The 25,727-nt window shown below is 39.5% G+C and overlaps 1 protein-coding gene across 3 annotated transcripts in view; it reads right to left on the reverse strand.

The window, feature by feature from the left end:
• Positions 1 to 25,727, reverse strand: part of LOC110836951 (defective proboscis extension response 8) — a 468,836-nt gene that overhangs the window by 408,418 nt on the left and 34,691 nt on the right. For 2 of the 3 annotated variants that reach the window (XM_022078722.2, XM_087340060.1), the window contains exon 2: positions 17,345 to 17,515. The exons of the other annotated variant lie outside the window; for it this stretch is intronic. The gene's annotated coding sequence lies outside the window, so the exon portion shown is untranslated. The remainder of the gene's footprint in view (positions 1 to 17,344; positions 17,516 to 25,727) is intronic. 3 annotated transcript variants of the gene reach the window in all.

Here is a 25,727-nt window from a genome sequence, read left to right on the forward strand (position 1 = left end):
TAATCTCACATATGGAAGTTTATCATACACAATCATATACCACAGAACTGTACGTGATCTGTGAAGATTACAAATCGTAACTGAATAAAGTAACAAAATATAATTAAGAAAGTGACAAATAATTCCTTCCACAAAAACAGAGATACACCTAACTTCGCATAGTCTTCAAGGTGTTAGAATTTAGAATTTCATTACTGACTATTTTCTTGCAAATAAGAAATTTTCCGCTCTAGTAGTGAATACATACTCTTGAGATCTTTCCTCTGACTGTCAAGAACGAAGCTCGAACAAGATAACTAAAAGTTAGACAAACTTATAATGAAGAGCGTAAACATAATCATGAAGTTCACTTGCTGCAGGAAGATAGTAGGCTAAAAGGATTATGCTGTCAACATTTAGATTAGGATTTAGTTTGTACGAATACAAATTCAAAATGACAGGAAGTAACAACTTACTTTAAAAGCAGGTATACAGAAGGTGTCAAGAAGAATTTATAAACTGTGAAGTAATACGTATTACTGGCATCGAATGACACCAACTGTAGTATTGTGTCAGAATAAACATGCTTAGGGACCTACTCGAAGAACATGGACACATATTTTGAGTCTAAAGACATTCGTAAAAAGACATGTAGCCCAATTAAGGCATGCAAATACATACACGAATGTTCGAGATAGTTTCCTCACTTCTACAGGGTAGAATGAAGGGTAAAAAGAAATGGTCATGCTATCCTAATACTCACAACTTATTTATTTTAAGATCCATCCAACTGAAACTACTACCACTAAGAAGTCTAGTTAAAGATTTGATCTGTCCGCGCTCCAGTTTGGACAAGAGCGGTTGGACGGATGACTGGGCAAACAGAAGAAAGTCAGATCTGAAATGAAACCTAAAAATCATCACAGACAGCGCGACACGTCGAGTAGCCGCCGTCATCAATTCACATTTCACAGCCGTCAGGTCCTCATTATTCACAATACCACAAACTTCACAGAAAATGAACAAGTAGTAAAAATGCAGAAAATGGACACACAGCTGCGCAGATGTAAAGCGTGCTACTTCATCATCTCTAAATAATTTTACAGTCCTTTTAACTCTAAACGTTTTTAATTTCTTCATGTCGCTTCATCTGTACGTCACACGTACAAAAAATACCGACGTCAAAATGTGTAAATCCCCTTAAGCTGATGGAAAAAATTCTCTTCGCTCAGGAGAGACCACCGCAGAGAGATTTCCTGAGCTATTCCAAGGAGCGGTGCTTCATATAAAATGAAAGGCTCTCCAAACGCGGTCTTGTGTATAAGCAGCCTACACTCTGATATGAAGCAAAACGAAAAATAAAAATGGCAAAAGCTCTGTACAATTACAATGACTAAATACCTTTGTTCAGAGTTTCCAGTTCGCTTTTGTACGGATAAAAGATAATAAGTTCATTAACGTAAGAGAAACGATCCGGGCAATTTTTGAAACAGCAGAATTTATTATATTCATTTCAGGAAATGATGAACAGCTGTATTAAGAGGTAGTTGTCGCAGATGAATGATATCTACAATGTTGAATTCAGCTACAAGAGGATTAAATGATACCATTTGAATATAATTTCGCAATTCCCTCGCTTCTTTCAATGAGAGATAATTCTGGGGTAATGTTGCTTTTATGTATTTTTCGATATAAGTGGAGAAATACAAAATGGAGCCTGAGAGAATATTAAGGGAAAAGAAAATTGTTCACTCGGCCTAGATTTCTTACTCGTCATGGATGATCAAACGAGGGAGTCCCAGCTATGATCTAAGGTGAGGAAATTCTGAAAGAATGATTCTTTTCATATTATGGATATCCTAACTTTTTTTAGAAAGAAACACATACTAATATTGAATGACGCGAGACAAATAAAAACTGCTATGTCACTGAAGATGTTTATTCAGTCTCAAATTATTGAATGACTCAGGGTCGTATTTAGAAGCGGCGTACGTTCCTAGGGTTCTCAAGTCCCGCGATAAAGGAAAACCTGTTCAGCGTGATAAAGTTAAGCTTATCCTCATTGTTCAATTCAGCAGAGAAGCCACAGTTCTTCTGGTTCTCCCCTTTGATGATATAAATTCAGTTTGCGAGACATTACAAAGGTTCGCTTAAATTTAAAATATTCAATTCAATAATGATGTAACATAGTGAAGATATACCGGAAATAATTGAGCAATTTCAGACTGAAATATCTCTTAGTGGCTTTCGTAACTTAAGCACACGGACAATAAACGAGCATGCGAATGATTGTTTCGTTACAGCGTCGTCGTAAAGAAGTTAATTCCCGAACTTCCTTTACAAAGTCAGTGGGTGAATCTAATTATGAAGACAACAGAAACCAAATTAAAATTTTTAACTACAATCCACAAACTAGAATAAGCTAACACAGCCGTAGATAATCCTCCTTCAGAAGCTGATATTGCTTAGCTACTCAAGAAACTCACTGCATTCAGTAGAACCTTGCATCTTATTACTGTGTTCACAAGAGCCCACAACTTGCCCCTTCCTTACCAAAACGAAGAAGATACCTTCTTGAGAAGCTGACAGTCTCTCAGCTTGTCAAAAAATTCCCCGCACTACGGGATCCCACTAACGGTCCCTATCCTAAACCAAATGATTCCAATCGACAATCTCCAACTCCACTTTCTTAAGATCCATTTTAATATTATTCTCCTATCTATACACAGGTCTACCAATTGGTCTACTGACTAAAGAGGAGTTCAGTCATTTCAATCAAAATTGTGTACGCATTCCTAATCTCCTCCGCATTTCCCTTGAGAAACAGAGTCTGTCTCTCGGCCGAGATCTGAACCCGAGACTTCCCGAATTTAAATTACGAGTGCTGATATTCATTCAACTGGTCAAGAAATTATTTACGTTTATGGGATCATTGGTTCCTCACTGTGTCCATAAAATCCTGCCACTATATCGCATTCTGAGACAGTTCCTTCTCCGAGATCCGTTTTAATGACAACCTCCGCCTGCCGCCTTATCTCCTCAGTGGGCTCTTCCTTCAAATTTTCACGAATAAAAGTGTGTATGCGCTTATCACAGAACAAACACATATAATTAAAAAATAAACAATATAACTTATTTTTATTATGGTCTAAGGGGAATAAGAAACATCAGTACACCTGTTCAACGTTCGACTGAAGTCAGAAGTGGCTATTAGCAGTGGCAGACCGTCAAAACGGGACGAATAAAAATCAAATATTTTACTATACAAAAAAAACAGCGGCATAATACACCTTAATACTGTGGCGCGATTGTTGCGGGGGTTTAATAATACTGCATTTCTTCAGGACCCGATTCCTAAACCAGGTTCAGCACTGCTAATTACAGGGATAAGTCTACAGCTGAAAGGTCTAATATGAAGGTTTTTCATTTCATACATGCGTACTAAGGTTTCTACTCATCTTAATCGTATTACAGATATCACCTTTGCGTGATAACCACAGTGGCGTCAAATAATCGAACAGAGGGAAACGTGTTCTGTGATAGGATTCCATTCCATGTGTCTATTAGTGTGACGTCATCACAAACGCTATGTTCCATTAACACGGGCTGTCACCGTCGTCAGCTAGAAGCGCATAGCAGAGACAACTTGAGGCTAAGCAACAAACAGCTCAATTAATGACAGTCTCGGGGCTTCATCAATGTCCGTCAAATTAAATTATGAATTTCTTTATACATTCCTTTACTCGTGCTTGCAGGCCAAGGCGTGTAATCTGTTCGGGCACTCGAATAATGACATTTCTGTGCCACTCATCCAACGAGCTTCTCACAGGCACAACCTAAATGAATTACAAAGCGTCTGTTTACTTTAGCTATCTTATGTTGATGGAAATTATGCAAATTTGGGACTGCGTCTCGTTTAAAACTAAGAAAATAAATCTGCCGCAATGGGGTCCAAGACAGTGCTGAAATTCACAGAGACATGGCGTCGAAACTCGGTTCACGGGCTAGAATATCACAGATTTTAAACGCGTTGCTGTACAATCAATGTATTAATTTATGAGTATTACGAAGTTCTAAAAATAATAAACAGAGATTCAGAACGTTCAGCAACGAAGTGCGACAGAAATAATCCAGATACAAGAGAAAATAAATATAACTGAAAAAGTTAAATTACGAGAATCTCCATAGTTTGTGCTCTGGAATGACTCAAGTGTGGCACGTTGAACGCATCATGATTAAAACGAGAAAACACTCAATATTTTGCTTACTGGCCACATCGTTTACCTATCCAACGTTCTTGTTTCGTAACGGGAAATATCTTAGCAGATTACTTACGTCTAATGACGAAGGAAGATTTTCAATTAAAAATATAATAGTAGAAGCCGAAAAGTCAACACCGCTAAGTAAAGTTAAAAGTAAAGCTGTACCACTATACGCCATGTAGGCGCTTGGGGTAAGAGGCATTACAGCTCCTACTCATTCTTTACCCCGGCACTAGATGGAGGCGAGTGGTCAGCGTCAAGCCCCGGCCGCGCTTAACCCCGGGAAAAAGTCAACACAGCTAGCAGTATTATTCCCCCGACTTAGCCCACGATACTAAGCTAATTCCATGCTCCTCAAATTATTAAAACTCTTTCCCCTGTTTTTAATATTATTCTTTCGTGTCATATTTGGCGCTCGAAGTGGACATTTCCCAAGGGACTTCGCCACAAAATTCTGTATGTTTTCCTTCTTTCCCTCAACACAGTGACTTGCCCGACCCAACTTAGCCTCACCACGTTTCTAGCTATGTAGCGTAACAACGTAAATTACAGATGTACAATATCTTTCTTGGGTAAAAATATTTTTATATGCACTTTGTTTTCAAACATTTTAAATTCACGCCTTCCTTTAAAAATATGAGAAACACTTCACCAAATTGACATAACTCCTAAAATCAATATTCTGCGTCTGTAGTTTTTTTAAAAAGTAGACGTGATAACAGTTTCTGAACCTAACAATAAGATTTCCAGAACTTTCTCCTCGCATAAGTCAACATTAATCTGATTTGTATTTGTTACTCTTGTACTTAGATACGTGAGACTAATTATGTGCTGGACGCGCGTTCCTGCGAACCACCGCGTATATCGAAAACGCGTAAAACGGGAAACGTATGTCTAAGCATTTTCTTGATACAACATGTGAGACCTTAACTTTTAGTCCTCGGAGTCAAAATAGCGGGGCCAGTCAGTGAAAATGCGCGCGCAAGTCGGTAGGATTGCGCTGCAGCTTATACCTTGGACGCGGATAGCAAAACCGCGTACGATGAATCACTTGTACTTAAATTTTGTATAGTTTTCAAATGATTTCAAGTCGGACCGTCTCGGTCGATGTCTGTGGATGCGAGATGTCGGAAGCAAATGTCAGTTCAGGAAACTTCCGCCCTGGCAAATAAAAACAATGTATACAATTACGCTTTTCATGTTGTTGATTTGTAAACGGAATGTAAGTTTTCAATGTGAAGGGAGCACTGCTTTTCAATCCTTATCATTTTTCTTGTACTGCTTGTTAAAGTTAGCAGATTCATTTATTTACTTCAGTCACATGGAACATCAAAACGCGCTATTCCGTACTCCTTCCTTCCCCTCGGTTAACAAATACTGCCGCAGAAAAAAACTTAAAGCGCGAAACGTACACAAACTTCCAAATAACACACATCATTGCACAAATAAAATTCACCAAATACGCACCTCTTTATCTCTCTCGTCAGGGTTGGCATACTGCGCACAATCCACGGGTAAAATCCAAAACAAATAAGTCATTTAACATTCCACACAAATCACGGAAGAGTATGGTAGAATCTTGTTCCCAAAATGTTTCAATTACACATATGAATAAAGTGGTTAACCAGACCTGAACTCTGGGCAGAGGAGGAGGGAGAAATATTTTTAAAAAAACTCTTTCCGGCCGAACTTCATATTTGTTATGTTTTTCCTATATGAAACTGGGTTTTAGCCAGGGTTTAGGTAGATTCATTGGGGTGAGAAAGTTCAACGGGCGGAGTGCAGGGGGGGGTGCAGGTTGGGGGGGACATGACATGATTTAGTGCCCCGCTTGTAATTACACTAGCTGTCCGCACTGCGAGCGCATAGTCTAACAGTAGTAGTCTGAACCAGGCGAAACGGTTGCAGAGGCGATAATTTACAATTATTGTCACCAACATATTACATACAGCTGCACCAAGTGTCCGTCTCACCCCCCTCCCCAAACCCCTCAAACCCATCACCATTCAGTTTTATGGAAATTGAATCGTGTCACATATTAACTGGACCACGAATAATGATGTGACAAATGCAAGCAATGCACCAACTCAATGTTGGACGGACAGCGGCACAGTTTTCAACCAACACAACACACTGCCACTATACAGTATACATATGTAAATCTGTAAATCACGTGGAGTCGTTGTTTGTCTCTCCGTATCTCTGACTTCAAGAGGAAACTGTAGGATCGGAGAGAAATCGACAGTCCAATGTTTGTTATGCTGTTATGTCAGTCTAGTAAATCGCATTATCGAGGTATCACTGTGTTACAATGCATCGTGCATTATGTCCATGTTGTCCTCTAATGATAATGATGTACTCTGCTAGATGTTTGTTAATTATCGTCTTCACGCAATTGTTTACAGATAAGTTCGAGTATTTAACACATCATCTAATGTGACAATTATCTGTGATCAGGTCAGAGATCACAGTAGATCAGTTATTACATTAAATAAACGATGTGCTATGGGAACAAATTTATTTGTAAACAACTGTCATACGAAGACAGCAATTAAAAAAACAATCACGTACTTCCAACACATAGTTTACTTCCCTTGGATTGTGACCAACAGGTATAAAAACTTTTACTACAGTGCAACAAAGAAAAACGATGACCAAACACACAGGAGTTGAGCTGCTAGATTCGACCTCGTGACCCAGACAACAGTAAGCACCAAAGGAATCAGTGTTTCCCTCTGGTGTTCCACATCACACGGTTCGTCGTATGCACGTTAACGGATTCCCGACCACTAACCTAATTGGTGTTTGTCTGTGAAGTGACGTCACCCGGTCACGCTGCAGGCGCCTTCTGCGTCTGGCTGGCGTCGGGAGGGTGGCCCGACCTCAGGCGCTTCACAAGCACCAGTGACGAAATGAAGCATAAACTGGCTCGGTCGGTATGTAAGTAAACGAAAGTTAAAACGCGTTGGGTATCGTTGGATAAACAAGCACACATCCGTTAACATCAGGATTACTTTTCTGAGATGATTGCAAACAGCGACAAACGCAAACAAGGCCATGAACAGTGGTAAATACAAACGAACCGTTCACAAGTGAGTGAGTATAAGCCACTAAACTAATGAAAGAGAACAATAGTTTTTATTGGTTCAGCCGTAAAATTTAACATCAAAGGAAGTACAGAATGCGTCTAAAGAAATAAGTTACTTATTAGCCTGCTGTTTATATAAAAATGTTTTACTGTTTAAAAATATGTCACACTTCACAAACGAAAAAATAACGTTTCTGAGACACAGGTATGAGCTCCTGAACCACCCAAAATAGGGGTGCAGTGCATCCTTTTAATGAATTAATGCGTTTTACATTTGCATTTTCATTGCTAACGTCACTTGTATTTCTTTTGGAGACATGGTCGCGAACCGCACAAAGGTTGCCCGCAGTGCGTAATACGCAACAAGATATTTGAACAGTAAACGCTGGGGTCTCCTTGCAACTTTCTCCACATTCCAAATGAAACAGAATAGACGAGAGGCAATTTCGGGGCAAGTTTACAAAATGCACGCGAGATGATATGCAAGTCTAGGCCAGTGTATGGAGTGAAAAATAGGGGTCACAAGGTGGAAAGGAACTGATATAATTCATGGGATATTTCTAAGACAGTTTTAAGGATACCTAGATTTGCAGCGAATGAAGTTACCGAAGAGACAGGACGGGCAAAGTGTTGTGTCGTGCTTGTACACTGACTGTTCCAATTCAATTCATTCCAGAGCGTTCATAATAATTCATAACAAAGTAAATTACCACGGCCGCCATGCTGAAACAGCTGAGTGTGTGTTCTTTTATATCAACACTAATGACATTGCCGTCCTACATTTAACGACGGAAAAACTCATTTTCGACTGTGAAGATATCGAGGCAGTGCCGTTCGTCCTTCTGGTAAAGGTACATTTGATCGAATTTGGAGAGTTTGGAAGTGTAAGAAGTGCAGCGGTGACAAGAGGAGTAAGGAAGGAAGATGAGCGGGGTCTTATTGCAGTCGATCGGAATTTTTAATTTTTGCCAGCTTAAGAGGGTGACACTGGCGAAATTATGTTAACGCAGAGAGGAGCTATTTTATGGTGGAATTCTAATATTAATACTGGGAGGGCTGCGCGTGAGACTTGCAGTGCAAAGAGGAATTTGTGTACCAACCTAGCATTTCCTTCTAGGGCCGAGAAAAACCACAGAAAACCTCGATCGAGTTGTAGGTTGCAGGAACTTCCAGATACTTACTGACTTGAAGCCAAGGCTTATCTAAATAGCAATTTAAAAATTCGATCTTTACCTCAAAGAAAACGCGTTTTTCAATTACAAAGATCAATTGGTTAATGCAGTTTACGAAAATTAGAGCTGTTTAATCTGAGAATACTTGAAACCCATAAATATACTGTAGGTACAATGCAGAGTTACTGAATGCTAAAGTAGTTAGAACATACAGTCACCGGTAGTTCTCAAATGGTTGACGACTTATGCAGCAGCGTACGGTTCTCCAAACTCTTACAATATTACCTAAGGCTGGACTTCAATACACCAGTACCTTCATGTGTGATGCACTTTTACAATCACTAAACATACAGAACACTGGCATTTTCAATAATTATGTGTTCCATTGCTCGATTATGTAGTTCAGAACGACCATCAGTACTGCAAGTAGTTACTGGTAAAATTAAACTTCCACACATACAGTCATCAAATGGAATGGTTTCTGACGAAAATTATGCGATGGAGCATAAAATATTACCACTCAGCAGTTTAGATTGTAACAACGATAACCGGCAAATTAGAGAAAGTGGCCGCTATGCTACGCTACGAACAAGCAAATTTAAATTTTTGTAGCAAAGTTTCTAGTGTTACATTTTCACAACCAGACTATCCGGTAATTATTTTTCGTCTAATTCTAGCAACAGGCGTGTAAATCTCAAGTCGTCATTTTTACGTATGAGTGAGAACAAGATAATAAATTATAATTAATAAAAATAGTAATTTACAGAAAATAAATCATCGAGTTCAGTATTGCTGGTAATTTAATTCGAGCATGCATTACTGCTTGTACCAGCGTACACGGCGCTACAGCCCAGAAGACAATCATCTTCGGGCTCACCGCCGTGAAATCCTCGAATCCTACGCCTAGAGCAAAGTTTTGCATGTGTAAATTCCGACTTCGTAGTGCTGAGTTTAATAAGGGTTCCTCTGTGCACCAGTATTGATTTCATTGCGAATTTCTCGTCTCGCAATATCAGAGCGCATTAAATTATGTCCGATATCTAATTGGAAGCGATTATAGGATAATTCTTGCAGCTTTAGGACCTTTTATACAGAATTATTGATAAAACAATGACCTTGGAATGAAACATTGAATCCGCTCATTGGTTCACTTTCATCGCTTCCGGATTATGAGAAATAATTCACTCCATTAAATGTAAAATTAATTTCTAATCACCAGGATACTCCAGTCAGTACAACGATTAGGTGACCGAGCAGGTGACCTGGGTTCTATTCCCGGCATAGCAGGATATTTCTCTTCGCCACAACGTCCACACTGACTCCACGGCCTACCTATCATCTTATCGTGTATGCACTGGCACTCCTTGTTCAATGGTAAGACGGTTAGAGCATGAATCTAATCACGCACCTCCACCCAGTGCCGAGGTTAAGAATACGAGCAGGTATGCCACCATTCCCTCATACATTTAATGGCCTGGTGCTTAGTTAAGCACCACGGATAACTTCACGTGTTTACATGAGACGCCTTTTACAAACAGAATAAGTGTAAGAAAGGAGCAGAACAAAACTAGACGTATATACCGAGAAACTTCATGGTTGCCATTCTTCTTGTGGTAATTATCAGAGCAATCAAATCAGCCAAATTGAGACGACTGGAAACGGAGCAAACGTGGGAAATAAATGCATGTATACTACTTGCAGGAAATGCGTATGGAAGAAGTCTATCTGACAGAATAATTACTGCATTAGAACAAGTAGGTTTTCTGTTGCAAACTGTAGTATTTTCATTTAAAGTGTTAACGTCAGCGTTTCGTAGCAATGGCATAGAAAATCAATGCATAAGTCGGAAACCTGAAAGTACAGACAGCTTTAGAGGCCTAGAAGTAGATGGGAGAAATTTACTAAAATGAATCTTAAATAAATGGGGTACGAGGATGTGGACTGAATTCATCTGGCTCAGGTTGGGTCCAGTGGCAGATTATTGTGAATACAGTAATGCACCTACGTGTTCCTTAAACGATCGACTAAGGACTACTAGTCTCTGGAGTAAGTCTATTCTTTTAAATTAGTGAAGGGCTCTGCTCAAGAAAGATAATGCGTTTACTAAATGACACATACAGCATTTCATTAAATTCGTCTCTTTAGTTAAGAGACTGAAATAGCGAATAAACGTAACGTTTTAGCTATCAGAAGTTCAGGATATGTGATCTGATACTAAAAATGTGCTCTCTCGAAGGACTTCCTCCCTACCCCGCAGCGTGAGGGAGGCACTGATGGCCTTGACCTGATATCGTGTACAGTTCCATGTCTTCATGCGACTTAAAGCGCTCCCTTTTGTCATTAAACACAAGGACGTGTGTATTTTGTCTGGTAAAATTCCAGTTGTCTTCTTGTTTGTCTTGCTGCAACATATACTTGTTACTATAGTAGTTTGCAGCCATATCCGTGGGGTATTAAACATAGATCTTCATGCAATACAGAGCTGTATTAGTCAAGATTTCTTTAAACTATGCAAAGAACTTTATGTAAACAGAATAAATTAAGATTGTGTAAGGGAATAGTCATAGGACAATCAGTCCCAGACATAAGGCATCGCTACTTTCTTTCTTTCTTTCTTTCTTTCTTTCTTTCTTTCCTCAATAAATCACACTCAAACCGTCCAGTAATGCTTGCGGGACACCCTGATGAAATTGATATTCAGCGCATTGCTTCAGATTCTCGAGACTTTTTCAATAACTATGGTTTTGTAACTTGTTTAAAATTAAAGGTCTTGTACTTACAAAAGTCTGCCACCCCTTGTGAATTTTCTATATAAAAATAAAAATGTTCAAAAACGAAACACTTCTGACCGATATTAAAATTACCTCTTCCGTCTCATAACCCAGCAACACATAATTTAGCAACTGTGTCTTACGCAAATCAAAACGCGTATTGTGCGTATGTCATCTTTGGGCTACATTATACAGAGCCAAGTAGTATATTCAAACTTATTCTGGTTATAACACTGGGCTAATCTTAGAGTACACAGATGAAAAGTTAATAACGTCAATGGCGAAGGTAATAAGATTAACTTGCAATAGTTATAAATTGGAAGATGCAAGAAAATTACATATAAAGAGTAGTAATTTCTATACCACTCTGCCCTACGCCGGAAAACTTACAGATGCCAGTAAAACAAAACGCACGCCACTTAATAATTGACACTTAATCCACAGTCATACTTTCATAGGGCTAGACTCGAAGTACTGAAAGTCCAAAATTCACTCTTCTGCCCAGGAGTTCACATAAGCTAACTAGCCAGTCCCTTTTATACACAAAATATAATTTATACGAAACTAGAAATTTGAGGTTCCCTGTTACGGTCCCATGAAACATCACCATCTTCGGCCCCTCCGCCCAGGAAATGGACCAGACTTTACTCTACTGAAAATAGTTTCTGCTAATAATAAAATAATAGATTCGATTACAAAAGCATTAACGTGGTGTTAAACATCTGAATAAATAGTGAACCAAGAATTATGTGGTTGTATGACGTCATATAAGTCAACATCATTAAGAAACTTTACTTTCTACAAATTGTATTGAACTGTTCAGGTTTCGGCAATCTGTAATTCTAACGACATTCTACAATTTATTTAGATATTTATTGCCCATGTATAGTTCAAAGTCTCGTGTGTTAACAAAACGTTATTGTTAATTTCGAGTTTAAACAATAGAAATTGTATGTAAACATGTGCGGAAATAATCCATTAATCTTATAAACCTAAATCACAGAGTCTGTGAATGTCAGATTTGCGGTAACTGATCTATTACTGATGCGATTAGTTTGTTGTTCCTGGGCATTATCCCTCCAAATGCATCCTCTCGTAACGTGAAAGTGGGTGTACTAACGGCACAGTTATTGTTCAGATGACTATCTAATTAGGCGGCATTATAAATATAGTAGGAAACGTGGAAGGGGGTTTATCAGACGGAAGACCCACTTGGATGACGGGTTACATCTCGAAAGTCAGCAAAGCACAGCCTACTGAATACATGGCGTGGCTGACGATGTGTTCGCAGACTTTATGAACAATACCTACTAGAAGTTGCGAGAGTTTGAAAATAATTCTGAATTTTTCTAACATTTCAACTAGGACAATACAATAATGCAAGATGAAATAGAACATAGGAGCTGCGGGCGCATCAAGTAGGCCTACTGATCATGGAATTGAACAACAGAAAAACGAGTGAAATGTAGGAAGACACCACCTGAAGATGGAGGCAGTATGTTCCTCTTGAGTGTTGGTATCTACCTACAACTTCACAAGGCGTCACTACCCAGATGATCGGCTTTTATAGAAGTCGATCAATGAACGATTTCTTCGACGGCTATCATTTACGTCATAAGTGTTGCCTGTCGTTTCATAAACTGTGTGTAAATGGGTGGAGTTCTCTTTGTCACAATGAAACAGTCACTGCACTTGTCAGTCGAACGTTGGGCGGTTGATCAGCGTCACAACGAACCGGATTAATGTCAGTGGAACAGTTACATAATCTCGATGTCGACAGCAATTCAATCGCGAGGTCAGTTGTGCATACAACTTACTAACGTAGCACAAGCGGATTACAAGAAGTAAATACAATGGCTGGAGTGCTTTCCAGCAAGAGAAAAAATAAAGAGGAACACAGAGTAATTTCTATACGAACTATCAGGTTTGTTTTTGACGTAAATACGTCTATAAGGAAGGGTCATTCGGCAAAAAAGTGTAACGAAAAAGGGAAACGAAAAAGTGTAACAAGTGTACCTAAGGAACGTCGTGTTTACTCGGAATTGTTGTTACCTAGGAAACGTCATCTGTTTACTGGGCATTATTGTTACCTAGGAAACGTCATCTGTTTACTCAGCATTGTTGTTACCTAGGAAACGTTACATTACATTACATTACATTACATTACATTAAAATACATTACTTTACATTACATTCATCTACCACAGACCCATCTTAAGCGTCACTAATTCAAGTTAAATAAGCAATGTCTTAATCAAACTTTACGCAATTGTAAAGCATGTATAAAGGAAATATTTAGAATAAAGCCAATATATAAACTTCCTTTCCGTATAGACGTATTTACGACAAATTCTCCGGAACCGTGGTTCCACTGTAACTTTTTTGTGTGCACAAACACATTCTGCCCGTGAGCAATTGATACAGTACTACTGCTATGAACTAACTACGTAGATCATGGTTCTTTTTGAAATGCCAACAGTCGCTCTGCTGGTCACTAGTTTATAGAAGGCGAAGGCTCATCGCCGTATTAACATTAGCCCTCCACTGACCCCCTACCATGATCCAGATGAATATACTCTACATCCTAATCCTATTTAAGATATAATCTAATTATTTTCCTCCCATCTATGCCTGAATCGCTAAGTGATCTCTTTACAACTAAATTTTTGTGTACATTTTTCATCTCCTCAAGTGTGCTACATGCCCCGTCCATCTCATCCTTTTGATTCGATCAACAGAGTGGCACTTAATAAAGAGCATAAATTATGAAGCTCCTCTTCATGTAATTTTCTTCATTCTGTTACTTCCTGTCCCGTAGCGCCCGGTTCGGCTGTGAAATTTCAATGTACAACTAGCTAACGTTGTAAATTAAACACCGATTAAACCTCTGTAGACCCACTGCAGCGTGCTAATACACTTAAAATAGTTGCAGAGCTGCGCAGTTATGCAAATTACTAACCGCCAGTGCGCTGCACCCAGACAACTCATTCTGGAGGATGAACAAAGACACTGCCGCACTGCCATTAAATTAACGCACTTATCACACTTTTAACTTTACTTAAAAAAGAAACGGAGTTACAAGATGGAAGGCGGGAGCACAATTTAATTCATATACGGGTCTCAAATTCCCATGCTATTATTTTCATTACAACAGTTCTTATTAATTGATGTCCCTGTGTGGAAATGGCAGTTTCTTCGTGCAACCGCCTTGCAGAACAGCCCCTGCCTCTCACTGGAACAACAGCTCGCTTACACCCGCTCTCTCTTCGCATAATACCGCCAGCACACGTCGGCTTGGTTGCTATAGGAGTAAATTAAGTCCCCGCTTCTGCCCCGTTTCCTTTATCTGCTCACAAGTCTAACTAGAAGAAACAGGGGGTGGAAGTACCTCCTCGGTTGATGTCTTAGAGAAGAGAGAATGAAAATGAAACTGTCACCGCAACTATGGGAACATGTCTCAGATTAGCCCTCTCTTCCCTTCAGCCCTCTGCTTACACCTTCGATCTTTCCAAAACCTCCGTCCCTTTCCAGTAAAAGCTCTTCATAAGACTGTTCTAAATTTCTCAAACCCCCACCCGCGTTCTCCTTAGCGCCAACACAGCCTGCTGTACCGTGAAATTGAAATTTGCACCTCCAAACTTCATCCCCTATTCTACACACAGAGCTCATAACATTGCTCTGACGTCTGGTAGACCAGTCACAAAGATTGGGATCGGGAAATTCTAATAGGTTCCGCATATCGTGTTTCCCCACGATTCCCGTTTCTAAAAGATAACATGAATTATCTGCAGTACTCAGTGCATTATGCTGCTTTGCTTAATGGTATACAGATTGTCGGCGGATATAAGTTGTCACTTCTTTACGACGCTAGAATCGTTTCTCCATACAGCGTACAGAACATCTACCCCAGCATATTAGTGCATTATTCATTAAAAGGGTCGTGGGAATTAGTCTTTAGTGCATTTGTGTAAATTCGGTAAGACTTGAATAATAGTTACTCATCTTTCTTGGTATCCCGAAATTTAAAGTTACTTAGGCCGTAAGCCTGGCGCATTGTAATGTGATAAGCCTCTAAAATACTGCACCGAACTTTGCGGATTAGATGGTAACAATCCTGCTTCGAATTCGGAAAATTGTGATTCAAATCTTGGCAGGGACATCGGTTGTCGTGATTCTGGTTTTTCAAAATGTCTCTCAGTCCCTCCTGCAAAGTTCTACAGTAGTACCTTAAATTAAAACCACCATCGCTTCCTTCCACGTCCTTTCCAATTCATTATTCAACCAGCCATTCTACGCAATATTGCTTGAGTTACCGAAAGCGTCGTTATATGAAACAAAAATAACAAAATAAATATTGCAGAATGTAGGATTTGAGGTCTCAAGATGGCTGTATGGGTTGTTGCACCGTGTAGTCTGGTATAAGTCTACCGACGTTTCAGAGGTCCTTGCTACCTCCATCATCAGGGCAATCTCTTATACAACTTTCTTGTACCAATTCCTGTTTCTTGCGACGTTGATAAGTGTTATTCTCGCATCACGTCACGTTTCAACGAACAAAAAAGTAAACTGCAATCACTTCTTGCAGCCAGCCGAACAAGTATAAATATCCCAGGGTGGTACCAAACTTTTATATCTATGTTTCTCACAATACTTCCGTCCAGTCACAGAAACGCAGATTTTTAATTTTTGGAATTAATACAGGGAATTACACCAAATGTATGGCGTACATATTTGTGCCGATTTCAATGTTGGTAAAACTGAAAATGCCCCTGACTATGTGGTTATCGTTGGATGGCTAGAGCGAAATTCGCCATCATGCGAAGGGTGTAAAAGGGCAACTCATTATTTTGCGGTTCGCCGCCAAGTTTGTCTTCTGCACCACCATTTTCTCCGGTAAAGCGGGTGTTGCACTAAAGCGTTCGTGATGAATATTTCACCAGGTTCAGCGAACTGGAAAACACGGAGACTTAGCCTACATTCTATAATGTAAACAGTCCATTCATTTGCTGAATATTACTCCATTCATTATTCTCCCCTCCGCCACGCACACACAGAATTAATGTGTCAACACCTCAACGTCACTTTTAACAATAAAAGTAGATATTTTCCCACCCATTTGCTCATCAAACATGGTCTGTGCTTTTTAACTATTTGTCAGCAAGCCTCAATATGCCAGACTTCGTTAAATCGCGTATTCTTTGACTAAGAAAACGGTATTTAAATGTTTCTACCATTAATCACTTTCCGCGTATGTTTCTGCGAAACCCTTATCTGTATGTCACTACAGCTTAAACTCAGAATGTCTCTTGTTAGTCGTAAGCTTTGCCTGCAGTTTTAATGTACCCAGTTCACTATTCTGATTTACTGCCATCTGAGTTCACACACCAAATATTTTGTTCGGGAAGCCAAGTGAAGTCTACACGTTACAGAAGAAATTAATAATCTTGATAATGATTCCGCGCAGTGAAACACAACATAACAACTGCATCCCAATGAAAAAAACGTTGACCAGCAGTAATAATTATATGCTTGTATAAGCGACATTATAGATCCAAAATTTAAATCTCTAAGACTTTTATAAATATATATAAGATCGAAGTTTAAAGTTTTCTGATGATGTTGCGTTACATTGTATAAAATTACTCTTTTGGACTTTATTCAACTTCTAATTAATAAAATTATAAAAATAGGGATGGGTTACAGATATATATTGTGGTCACAGGCTCATAACTGCACTACCCCTATCGTATTTAATCCATTTTTAGTATAACCGTGCTTGAAAATATAATTCTCTCCCGTGGGTAAATCCCTCGTCGTGATGGGAAGATGCAGTATCCCAGTGACCTAGACCTAGGCTGCTACGCTAGTAACGAATCATCCTTACTGCCTGGTCAGAGGTGATGATAAATTGATGGGTACAGCAAAGTCAGAGACAGTCTTCGAAATGCAGACCTCAGCTCCGAACTGACGCGAATAATTGCCAGAGAAGATGTCATTGTCGGTGAATCCCTAATCAACTGCATGATTTATAACTAAGGTAATTAGTCAACAAATAGGATTTGAGCTACTCACGGTAGTGAATAATTTGATGTTGGTCTTCCGAATTGCAAAAACACGAAAGCAGATGGCGCCTGGTGAAGTGGGCCCCGCTCATTGAGCGGACAGGCTTATCCGACGGCAGATCCTCTTAGCAACCTCTGACTGGATGCAGTGCTTGAACTGCAATAACCGCGGTGTTATAACCTAAAAGACGATTCAGCATGTAACTAAATTATTCAACAGCGTGTTGAACAACGTAAAATGACTGAAATATTTTTACTTACAGTTTCTTAAATGTACATGCGCTGCCCCTTCAAATAAAGCATAAAACTTAACGAAATACAACTCAAGAAAACTGCCACACTAAGGTGGTTTTCTTTCCAATCTTGACTGATTTTCAAAATTTTAACGATTGTTCAAATTTTAACCTTCGTAAAGCTAATGTTGATTTGTGAGAGACAGTCTTGTCTGTCATTTATCGGGTAGAGTGCATGTGGCCTGCGTAGCACACCGAGGAAAACAAAACATAGAAATGAAATCAGAAACTTTCAGATTACATGGTCTTCCAATTAAATCTAACAAGGGTAAAAGAAAACTTATTGGTCCTTAGTTCTGACTCACACTCAACGTCATCAACAATCAGAAACTCGATTGACGGAGATGCGTTTAATTTACTTATAGAAGAAAGCCAAAATTATTTAGACGCATTTTACTCTTTAAACGTTTAGATGATCTCAATTTGTTTTGATGTGGACTGTATCTACTGGAACAGGGTTTCACAAATATGATACGTAGCCTATGTGTGAGAACTGCAACTTCTGAAAGAGAGAGATCTAAAATGCAGGTTAAATATATGTGAACAATCTAAGAGACATTATCTCTTGAACAGTTTAGATTACATAGAGCTGTCCCTCTAAGAATAAGCGAAACACAGTTAACAAAGCAGCGCCATCAAACCTTGTCTGTTCTAAACCAAAAGTTTCAACTTCATAGGAATACGTTCATCACACAGGTGCCCTAAACAAACTATAGGATTCGGTCTTGTAAGGCGGCGTGATGTGGAAATTGGACGGAAAATAAAAGAACTGTAAACGAAAACAAGCAGTAGTAAGTAAGCTCATCGGGAAAGCATACAAAAGATCGAAGGTTAGGTGAATCACGCAGAAGTCTCAGAGGAAAGAAAGAAATATGAGTAAACTTGTTACATTACATCACAGAAAAAATCTAAACAAAAACGATATGACTAAATAAAGGAAAGAAAGAACGGATCAAATAGAGGAAAAACGAGTAAAATATACAAAGAATTAAGTACAAACAAACAAAAGAGAAGAAAACAACGGAAAATAACAAACAAGTGAATGAGACTGAAAGCGTTATTCGAAAGAACGGTAATGAAACTACGGGAACTCTAAGGACAGTAAGTTTCCACTTGCACTTTTACAAATTTACTGGAAATCTAACAGACGTCCTGACCCACATACCGATCTAAATGGCAATAACTGTCCGCGAATAAACAAACACGGACAGCGGATCCACTGATTTAGAACCTGCGCGCACGAGCGGTTTGGGCCGCTGCGGGTTTTTCTGCCGCAACATGCTTCATTTTCGATGCCGTGCGGTTGCCGCACAGCGGCTGGCGGTGGCAATTGAACACGAAGAACCCTACCTGTGTGCGCGCACGAGCGGTGGGACAGCCGCACGGCGACCATTGCTTACCCGAACTTGGTGTAACTGAATAGGAAAAAAGGCCGACACTGTACAGTTCGGCCATATCGGAGTACAGTGACAAAAACTAAAGAGAAACTGTAAATAGAAGTCGGTGAAGCTTTACTGCAGAACTCGAGTCAAATTGACAAAAATGAAAGTATATGAATAATTTCTTTGGATATACGCAGGTCGTCATATAACTTGTGAAATTGGCCTTTCAATAATCTTTGACTTACAAGTGGAGGGAACCAAAATTTATGTCTACACTTTCCCCTTGCTCTTAGCAAAAAGCGCACACAGCGACAGTCTCAACAAAATCCATGCCTCGATTTATCAGCCTAGAACACACTCCAGCTCCCAACTGAAAAGAAAACGCAGACAATGCGTTTATTTCACCGTCCACAGGCAACAAGAATATGCGGTTGCGGTAGTTTTATCGCTGCGGCAGAAAAACCGCTCGTGCGCGCTAGCCGTAACTCGTATCAACGAACGAGGAAGATGTGCTACGCCTGGCTGGCTGTTTTCCCCAGAAATTCCGGGACGTCAGTCAGCATTCCAAACATACCAATCGGGATAAATATCGCCTTCGAAGCGTGTTACTGTTACGAGATCTTTGCACGAATGCATAAACCGAATAGATAGTGGAGAGTCCTGTCTATGCGTCCGTATACAGTGAAAGTACAATGCATAGCGCACGAGAATAAACGGCTATTAATATCGATGACAATAAATATGATGTTTCTCACTGTGTAGACAGATGTGTCTTTGAGAAGAATAAAGTCACTTAATACATTTCCCGTCTTCTGTGAACTCTATTGCCCATTTCCTTGTCCAAAAGGATCCACAACTGATCCCAAGTCCGAGGTCCAGTGTAACATTTCATAACACGTCTTTCAAGGTTAGGGGCTATTACACACCCTCCAAACACCCAAGATAGAGTACCACCCCTTTTGGCTGTCCTATACTCCTTATTTAATAAATGTTCAGTTAATTTCTATATTTTGAGCTCGTATCATCCATACTCCACTTTAGAACGTTCCGTGCAGCCGAAATATCATCTTACAAGAATGAAAACTTGGAAGAAACGTCTTACAGTAAATCCATAAGAAACTAGTTCCTTGATACAGGATACTTCCAAAACAGTTGTTCAGGAAGTTCCCTATTATGGAAGCTGAATAATCATCATCGTCACTATAAAGCCGCCATTTTATTACAGGCTAAACCGTAAGAACGGGTTAAGACACAAACCACTTCACATTTCCGTTAACCGTGAGGCAATTTATTAACACAGGCATTGTAAGGATAAGTAAGGCTGCCAATACGCACCGTGGCAGTAAAACAGTGACTATCAGCATGTATGTTTTTTTTAAAAAATAAATGTGCTGTAGTTAAATGGTGCTGATGCCGTATAAATAAAAAGCGAAACTGGGTCAAACAGGTGATAAGTTAGTTCCGTGTTAACTAGGTCACGTCCTTTTGTGGTGAAAAAGATTAAATAAAAGAATGATAAACACATACGCCTCACCACTTACATGTGATTCCATTCTGAAATTTCAGGACCCACGATCATAATACGGTGACGTTTCAGTCATTTAGCAATAATTTCTGCTTCATTTGCGTATTTTGCTTTTGGCGCGGTAAATCTTCTTGGAGAGACTCATTCAGAAATGTCTTCTTACAGCAGACGACTTTTCACTCTTTTGCAAACGACGTGTTCTACTGGATTATATCTCACAGGCTCTAAAATAAAGTGGGCTAGTTTGGAAAACACATTGCTACATGGGGTAGGCTACAATGAAGAACAACTCAGACTATTAACAAAATGATCACTGTACAATCTCTTTAAAAGCTATTGGGTACTTAGTCGGCCACTAAATCCCACTGCTTTTAAGGAGCCCAATTAAAGTGTCGAAAAATTCTGTCGTTATTCTACCCTGGTAATGCATAATTCAGCGTTCACAACTTAGTTCCCTACGAACGATTTCATACCATTCACCCACATACACAGAGATCTAATTTCTTCCCTAAAGTTTACCCGCTGAATATTGTTTTACCTCGTGCATGGTACAAGTCCCACACGACTCACCTCCCACCATTTACTAACGTGAGGAGTTCAAATTACGAAGCTTCTTAGCACGACACTTTCTTCGACATTCTATTCCTTCCTCTTTCTTTGATCTGCACATTCTTCTCAACACTTTGTTTTCAAACATTCTCAATCAGTGTTCTTCCCTTACAACGACAAAGTTCAACTCCTGTGTATAAACAACAGCTAAAATTAAAGCTTGAGGGGGGTTTTAGCCCATTTACTGGAAAGTGCAATAACAAATTTTCATTATAATTAGGGACGCAAAGTTCCAGAAAATGTTGAGTCGTGGAAAGAAAAAAGGATAAAAATTGGGAATAAAAAAATGGGAACAAAAACAGTTGAGATTCAGGTTCTCATGGCGGCGAGTATGAAAATGACTGCCTTCTGCGTTGTTGCTGAGTTTAGTCTGGTCGTCATTTACCGCCGTTTAAAAAGTAATTTCTGACCCCATCTCTGAAACGTCGGTAAAATTCTACCAGAATACACGCCTGCCTTGTAAATGTGTTATTGATGTTTGTAGGGGTCCTTCGTTAAAGTGCTATCCTTTTACTATTCCTTATTCGTTACTGTCAATTGGAACCAGTTGAAGCCTGCGAATATTTTTATATCAGTTCCGGTATTGTTTTATGACAATTGGCTTGTGACCCTTCTCGTGCCCTGTAATGACTGTTTCTCCGCACTACACTCACTTCGCTGAAAGCGGTCGCCCTAAGAGGCAAGCGTACGGGATCTGGCTTTACGACGAGACTCCATGACAGTTAAATTTCAGCAACAAAAATTAACATTACTTGAACTGAATAACGTTAACAGTTTCAAAATTTGTACTTTTATTAGATAGAGTGCTGATCCACTCTAAATGTTCAAAGTTTCGGGGTTTCTGTTTTCTGTGTTCCTTGTCGTTTGTTTGTATGCGTTCACTCTGATTGTACGAAACTTCGAGCATCGCTAGTTTCGGCGTTCGGTATAGCACGTGAGACGTGTCGAAGTGACGGCGCAGTTCGTTTCATCATTCCGTGTAACGATCAGAGCACAGTAAAACCACAACTGTTATTCCCAAAGGTCTTGTTACTGAATCAGTACGATATCCCAAAGCCTCCAGCCTTTTTTTCTTCGTAACATGCATAAAGAACTCAAATTTCCTCCAAAGCGTCAGAATCATCAAAACAGCATTTTAATAAGTTACGAAATGCAGGCAAAAATCTGGCACGATCCCAAAATTCTTATTTCGTGAATTATAAGTTTCTATTTTTTTATAAATAGCCCAAAAAGGACAGTAGATGAGCAAGGACCTTCAATATGAAATGTAAACAGAATCATTAAATCTAACATTTCTCTGAAACGTCGGTAAACTACCAGACTATGCGGAGCAACAACGCAGAAGACAGCCATCAACTTCGACTTTACTTGCAACTTCCTGCTATGCATTCAAATAAGAATTGACTCCTTCAAACTGGCCAGTCGCAGTGAGATAGTTTCGGGGCATACAGCTCAAAACATGTAAGGGCATATCATGTACACGGATATAAATGCTTGACCCCTAACCACCATGTTATGGTACTTGCGACACTGTCAGAGGAAAACTTTGTCGGGTTCCTACGGCTGTGTTCTACAGATGTAGTGCGGAAGTCGAAAACTAATTATTGTACTGATGGATTGAGGAGTGGCTGGGGATGAGGTAAGTTCTAATTAAACCAGTGTAAATAGCTGTGGACCTACAGTCATCTTCCCGTAATCGGAAATCCACATAGAAACGTATTCTCCTTGTATTTGTTGGTAGTATATGACTGAACTTGAGTTGAATAATCTTGTCTCCCTTAATTCATTTGCACTTTGACTTGTACAAAGTAAAAGGACTAAAGTAAACTGAGCTCTGTTGTTTTGTAGGCTGAGAAACTGTTTTCCTCAGCTATAGGTTACCAGATAAACATAAATGGTAAATGGTTACTATAAGGGAGAAGTGATCTCTCTTGCTGAATTTCGTAGTTGCGGTTCGTGAGTTATAATCAGAGTAAGCAATGCCAGTAAACTTACAAAACACTAAATACGCATAATTCACACATTGGATATAGTTTAAAAGACATGTTCTTATAGTAAAGTATTAGTTCTATGTTATTTATAATTCATTGTATTGTGATTGTACGTTAACTTGTGGATTGTAGGAAAATGTATGTCATTAAACTGCCTCAACGTATAGTTTAATGGCGGACGTTTAGTGTTAACTTGAGAGGCTGAGTTACAAATCACGCAAACTAAAATTCCTGTGTTAACTGATTCTGGTGTTCTTCCACCCCACAAAACAAATCATTCTCATTCCTTGATGGAACAGGAATATTTCGGTCTGGTCTACCGATGCCCAGACACGTTTTCAAATCTCCCAGGAAGTGGCAGAAAGCCTCGAAAGCCCAGCAATAGCATTTCACCCAACAAAATTCAGAAGGCGTTGTAACTGTTTCCCTGCTATGGTAGTCACATTCTGTCAGTATGTGTTCAGATAGGAAAGCAGGTTTTTCGTATACACAAAAAGTATAATTTTCATCGATGAGGCACAGGACAGACACAAATAAGAGAAAAAAGAAGCAATACAGCTGTGCCAGGGAGAAAGATCAGAAGTACACAAGTGTTAGAGTTGAGGTTATCACAGCGGTGAGTCTGAAGATTACTGTCTTCTGGGTTGTTGCGCTGTGTAGTATGGTAGATGTTAACCAACGTTTCAGGTGTCGCCCTGATGACGGAGGCAGTATGACCTCTGAAACGTCGGTGTAAATCTACCAGATTACACAGCGCAATAATCCAGAAAACAGCAATCTTTACACACGTGTTGTTTCATTGCAGGATAATTACAGAACAACGGTAAAGTCATGAGGAATTAGGGGAAAAAATCGATTAAACTGAAAGAAAACTGCTCTTCTCTGAATGTCTTTGGTGGCGGTGTTATATTCGTACTTCCCTTGTTTTGAACTTTAGCCCTCGTCTGTTTCTTCGTAAGTCTTAAGACCTTAAAAATCATTCAGTTTCAAAGGATGAATCTCCCTACGTCTTCATGTAAAAAAGAGGGAGACGCCTGATCTGTTGGATGCGGTAAATGCAGCTATTCCGATATGACAGATCGTATTCTGTTGGATCCAGAAGACAAAGCTATTCCCGATCTGGGGATAGATCTGGAATAGTTCATCTATAGGATCCAACATAACAGGCGTCTCCCCTCCACCATTTACTTGAAGCCGGGGGAAGACCCATCCTTCGAATCGTAGTGACTTTTAAGGTTTTAAGATTTCTTAAGACTTTAAAAATCGATGGCTAAAATTAAAATAAAATGGAAAGAAACGCGATTGATATGGCGCTAAGAGTTTCGACAACAGCTTGAAACAAGTGTGGAGCTTGAACTCCGACGGAGGCAAAAGTGTGAAAAGCTGAGGGGAGATGTACAAGTGGTGTAGAAGGAACAATGTGAGCAAAAAGCATTAGGAGTCATTTTGGAAAGAAGGAAGAAGACATGGAGCAGGGTCCTTCTTAAGAAGCTAACAGTCGCCCAGCTCTTCAAGGAACTTACAGCATTTCATAGAACCCGAATGTTTATTGCCATTTTTACAAGAGCCCCCCACTGGCTCCTATACTAAGCCTGGCGAATCCAGAGCACTCCATCATATCCTTCTATAAGATCTACTTTAACATTATCCTTCCATCCACTCTTAGGTATCGAGGTGATTTTCTCTTCATAAGTAAAAATCAATTACATTTATAAAACTTTGATAGTTTCCTAATTACGTTGTTTGTACAATTTAATTTTCCATCTGAAATTTACAGGTTATAAATGAGTTTCTAAAACCAACATGGCAACGTCAGACGAAGTATAAAACACAGTCTAGCAGTTTTAATACAAATGAGACTTTCGAAATCGGACCACACAACTGAAAGCAGAGACATAAAATGTTCCAAGTTCCTAGAAAAGTTGAAAGTGTATCAAAAAGTGTCGAACAAGCCACTAATGGTCCAGTTCAAATTATTGATGGACTCGTATTTATCGTTCTTCTCGTCTGCAGTATCTACAACTCCGTCTCAATGAAATTATTGATGAAACTTTTTCCCCAACCAAAGGTTGGCAACGGACTTTCCTTTATATGATGAATGCTGTGGATAAAAGATTCCATTAAGCCTGTACCCCGCAGAACACGTAACGGAATTGCGAGTTTACAACTAAACTTTCTTTATATATTAGTACACGCCTCTGTCTCTGATACTATCAGACGTCAGTAAAGATTAAGGGCATTCGCCTTGGTTTAATACTGTAGTGACTATTTTCGGTGATTTAGTAAATGGCTTCTTACCAAGCAGACAAGGATTGACCTGTACTCGAAAGGCATCTCCTTCGAACCTTCGCTACGCTACGCTATGAGGACGTTCTTGTAGCTCGAAAACTTAGCACGATAAAATAACGGCGCCAAGATCAAAACTATGCATTGATGTGGACTCATCGCCCTGATGATGGAGGCAGCAAGGACCTTTGAAACGTTGGTAAACTTCTACCAGACAATACGATGCTACAACCCAGTAGACAGCCATCTTCGTTCCCACCGTCGAGGAAACCTCAAATCCTACCTAAACAACAAACTGTCAAGCCTT

Source organism: Zootermopsis nevadensis, unplaced genomic scaffold (assembly GCF_977971745.1).
Source record: "Zootermopsis nevadensis isolate Lab colony 2312 unplaced genomic scaffold, Znev_1.0 Znev_ptg000061l, whole genome shotgun sequence".
NCBI classification, from domain to species: domain Eukaryota; kingdom Metazoa; phylum Arthropoda; class Insecta; order Blattodea; family Termopsidae; genus Zootermopsis; species Zootermopsis nevadensis.